Here is a 5,218-nt window from a genome sequence, read left to right as displayed (position 1 = left end):
TCGCCCTTGAGAACCAATCAACTCTGACTACTACAGAAAAGGCCAATGAAATTTGGCGAATGAAATTTGCATGCCGGTATCCGCCCCCGGATGTCCGGTATAAAAGGAAGCTGGCGTGCACTATTCATTTACCTTTTGTTCTTCAGAGCCTTCACTCATGACTACGAACAAAACAAATTCAATGAATTCATCTTCTTCTACATTGCCGGATCTACGACGTAGAGCAGCGGATCGTCCCTACCTTCACCGACCTTCCCCTGGGCTTCTCGGCGGTTCCGGAGGTGTTAGAAAACTTGGAGCGCTCCACTCACGGCCCGCTCCAGTCAAATCAGCTTCAGCTCCCTCACTTCCCTCGATGGTGGGGCAGCCAAAGGCTACGTCGAGATCCCCCGGGTGGAACGTGCGGCTGCAGTACACCTGTGCCGCAGACGGCTGCCACCTGTGGGAATCGGCCACGGCTACCGTCCAAAGCGTGTAGGACTTCGGCATCACTGGTGTCGAAGGCTTGCGCTGCCGCGGGCCAGGCTGCCTCCTCTCTCTACGCCATGGCCATCCTGCAGGTCCACCAGGCCAAGGCGTTGAGAGAGCTCCTCACGGGTAAGGCCAGCCCAGGTATATTGCAGGATCTCCATGTGAGATCCGTTATCTCACATTAGAGCCATGGGCCTTGGGTTGGGCGATGTGGTCCAGGAGAGACACCCCCGGCTGTACCTTGCGCAGAAGAGTGACACAGAGAAAGTCCGCTTTCTTGATGCACCCGTCTCGCAGGGAGGGTTGTTGGTAACACCGTCGAGGACTGCGCTCAGCAGTTTTTGACGGTGAAGTTAGCCACATTTTACCGCGCAGCGACTCGGCCGCCTAGAGGCCACGAGATCCCGCATGACGTCTGGCAGCCCAGGACCCCTTTGTCAGAGGCAGGGACGCCTCCGTACTTCAAGTAGAGGTAAACACCCTTCTGGCAAAACAGGTATCGAGTTCGTCCCTCAAAACCAAGATGTTCAGTGGGTTACAGCCCGCACTTCATCGTTCCCAAGACGGCCGGGCGTTGGACGAACCCCCACCTGCGCTGGCATATCAATTGCCAAGAGTTGTGGGATGTGCTACTTGCACTGAGAAGGCTGCGGCCTCTTGTGCGGGACAAGCGCGTGCTGGACAAGCACTACAGCTGTGGCGTACATTAATCATCAGGGTCGCGTACACTCACGGCGGCTAACACGACTTGCTCGACGCCTCCTCCGGTTGAGTCAACAGGTGATCCGCTCCCTGCGGGCCACACACATCCTGGGCAAACTGAACAAAACTGACAGCCAACGCGCTTTCTCGTCAGTATATGCCTCGCGGAAAGTGGCGACTCCACCCCCGCAGTCCAGCTCATTTGGTTGCTGTTCGGACAGGCCCAGGTAAACCTGTTTACCTCCCGCAACACCACCATTACCCGCTTTGTTACTCCCTGTCCGAGGCCCCCCTCGGCCCGGTCTCTAGGCGGGACGAGAAGATCCTGAGATGGCTACTCCCCCTCTATGGCGGAGACCATCATCCAGGCTAGGGCCCCATCTACTAGGTGGTTATACGCCTCTAGATGGCGCCTCTTCTCGTCCTGGTGTCTCTCTCAACGAGAAGACCTACTGAGGTGCTCGATCGGAATCGTGTTGTCCTTCCTAAAAAGCTGGAGACTAACATCTTCCCTCCACACTGAATGTGTATGTAGTCGCTATGGCTACTCATCACGACTCAGTTGATGCAAAGTTTCTAGGGCAGCACGACCCTTATAACCAGGTTCCTAAGGGGCGCGAGAGGGCGGAATCCGCCTCATCTCCACTCCATTCCCTTTTGGGACCCTAACGTGGTTCCTGGGGGGGGCCTTAAATTCAGCCCAGCCCCAGCCCTTTTGTAACTCTCACGTTATCTTGAGACCCAGGCCCGGATACGTGCCCAAAGTTCCCACTTCTCCCTTCCGGGACCAAGTGGTGGACTTGCAGGCGTCCCCCATCGGGCAGGAAGACCCAACCCCATCTGTGTTGTGTCCTGGACCGCACGCAGAGCTTCAGTAGCTCTGACCAGCTCCTTGTCTGTGTTGGAGGACATCAGAAGGGGAAGGCTTGCGTACTGGGTCGTGGATGCCTTTACGACGGCATACCGATCTCAGAATCTCCCATGCATATTGGCAGTGAGGGCTTACTCCACACGGGGTATAGCCACCTCCTGGGCACTGGCCAGAAGCGCCTCTCTAGCAGACATCTGTAGAGCTGCGGGTTGGGCTATGCCCAAACACCTTAAAGGGTTCACAACCTTCGCGTAAACCCAGTGTCAGCCCTCGTCCTGCGTGGCGACATGTAGGACTGGCATCCGGGGGGGCGTATGCCTGCAAAAGCACAAACACAACGTCTAGAGACCGACAGAAAGGGAACGTTTTGTTTAATATCTGTAACCTCAGTTCCCTGATGGAGGGAATGAGACGTTGTGTCCCTTATGCCACAAACACGTATCGTATTTTGCTGCAGTCGTGAGAGGCTCTCAGGCTCTTCAGAACAAGAGGTAAATGATTGCTGCACGCCGGCTTCCTTTTATACCGGACATCCGGGGTGGAGACCGGCATGCAAATTTCATCCGCCAAATATCATCGGCTTTTTCTATAGTAGTCAGAGTGGATTGGTTCCGAGGGCGAACCCCATCTGTTGTTCTCAACACAATGTCTCATTCCCTCCATCAGGGAACTGAGGTTACAGACGTAACCAAGACGAAATCCAAAATAATGCATAAAATCCATGTTTACTCTTTTGCAATATGTTGGGTTATGTAAAGATGAAAAAGAATGTTTTTTACAATACATGTGATGCTACATTTGTGGCCAGATAAATACTTTGTGTCAGAGTTTGTGCAGTATACTGGTTTGATAATATGGAAATAAGTTCCATACTTTCAAGGTCTATGAAAACAGTTCTGTGGAATGTAGCATTCTAAAGACGCTATAGTGATATACTGTTTTGTGGTAATTCAAGTTTTTTTAAATAAATGCCTTGGAAATTTCTGTGCTGTTTATGTTCCATGAAAATGTGATTGACATGTGATGTTTTCCTGATCGGATTTCTCTCAAGACGTATGGAGCCCACGATGGCATCCACTTTCTCAACTGTCACTGGTGTATCTAACGTGAAGAGAGTCTGTTTCCAGTGAATGATCCTGTGGAAAAAAATTTTCAGTGAGATCTTGCATTTGTATAATAAATTAACTAGTATGATATTGAATAATATTCCCACAATGACATACTCTGAATATGGCCCAGTGTTCAATTCCAATAATGGTCCATCTTCTCCCAAACTCTGGAAACGTGCACTGAACCAGACAGTGAAACGATGCAACACTTGTTAAACATAGATCCGCCTACTTTTCTTCACTAATTGAAGAAAACCAGCACAACTTTAGGTTTTTATTTAACACTGTGGCTAAATTAACAAAAATCTGGATATCAGCATAACAGTGATGCATTTATGAACTACTTTACAAGTCAAATCCAAGATATTAGAGGAAAAGTTATAACAATGCAACCAGAAGTGAAACTCGCTAAATAAACAAACTACAGCGCCCCTAACGAGAAATTGCATACACGTACATATTTCTTACCTATAAAGCATTGCATTAACTTAATGATCTTGCAAGGTTTAGCTCATCAGTACTCCTTGTCCAGACCCTGGTAATGTCAAGGTTGGACTACTGCAATGCTCTTCTTGCTGGTCTTCCTGCAAAGGCTATCAAACCACTCCAGCTGGTTCAGAACACAACAGCACTCCTCGTCTTCCAACAGCCAAAAAGGGCTCATTTGACACCCCTCTTTATCTCTCTCCACTGGCTACTGGTTGAAGCCCGTGTCAGATTCAAGTAAAAAATGCTTCCCTACAAGACTATCACTGGATCTGCAACGGTATACTTTCACACCCTCCTACACTCCTACACCCCATAAAGATTACCGCATTCAGCAAACCAGCGGCATCTTGTATTGTCTTCCCATAAGGGCAGTAAATCGCTTTACCGTTCATTCTCATTCACAACTCCTTCCTGGTGGAACATTCTTCCTAACTTGGTCCGGTCAACTACGTCTCTCACAACATTAAAAAAACTACTGACAACCCATCTCTTCTGTGAATACTTAAAAAAAACTCTCTCTTTCTCTTAACAGGTAGTGGTCTAGCTTTTGTTGAAACCAGTAACCTTGTATTGGCACCTATTTTATTAATGCTCCTGTATGACATATCGCTTTGGATAAAAGCATCTGTTAAATGACTAGATGTAAATGTAAATGTATAAAAACAGCCGTTGCATTTTGAAAAGGAACTGGCAGCACACTGACAGGTGAAACTCCACCATGGCTTACAGAGAAATCTCTACCACATAGCTTGCAATTTGCAATTTGCAAACCATGCAAACCCCCTTCTCCCATTCTGTCTTATATTTCTGTAAACTTTATTTTCGTTTAAAAAAGGGGACTTTTTGCCATCATGAATGCTCCCCGTAAAGATAAACCTCCGGCCGCTGTCACCTAGCATCGTGCCTGGATGTTTCCTGTCATCCAGGTAAAGTAGCAACAAGCAATGGTAAACATTTACATTACATTTACATTTAGCAGACTCTTTTATCTAAAGCGACTTACTTATTACAGAGACAATCCGCCTGGAGCAACATGGAGTAAAGTGTCTTGCTCAAGGACACACTGGTGGTGGGTGCTGGGATCGAACCAGCAACCTTTGATTTACCAGTTCAGTGGTTTAACCCACTAGACCACCAAAGATAACCAAAGATGGTAAAGATCAGTCACTCTCACATGAGCTGACTTTGCTTGACATACGCACAACCCACCCATACGATGTCGACAAATACGAGCTCCGAAGGCACATCTGAGCAGGACCTGTCCAGGAAAAAATGTTATTTATGGTTATCCTAGATAATGTAAATGTCGCTATTTTTTCACAGTGAGGTATGAGATCTCAGAATGGTCTCTGAAAACAGTTTCAGGATTGTGTTATGCCCTTTGGTTTGTGCTGTTAAAATCACACAGGGCCATACACATGTTCACCCCTCTTTAAATTGTTGCCATCTGGTTGATCGTACAGACCACAAGAAGTGTTTCTTTTCTTAGGCCATCCACTTCATAAACAGCTGAAAGTGACAACAAGCTGTATTGAATAATAAAATAATGTTCAATATGAAGGCCTACTACACAATG

Source organism: Triplophysa dalaica, chromosome 8 (assembly GCF_015846415.1).
Source record: "Triplophysa dalaica isolate WHDGS20190420 chromosome 8, ASM1584641v1, whole genome shotgun sequence".
Lineage (NCBI taxonomy): Eukaryota > Metazoa > Chordata > Actinopteri > Cypriniformes > Nemacheilidae > Triplophysa > Triplophysa dalaica.
The sequence above is the reverse complement of the archived record's forward strand: the minus strand, read 5'-3'. Positions refer to the sequence as shown.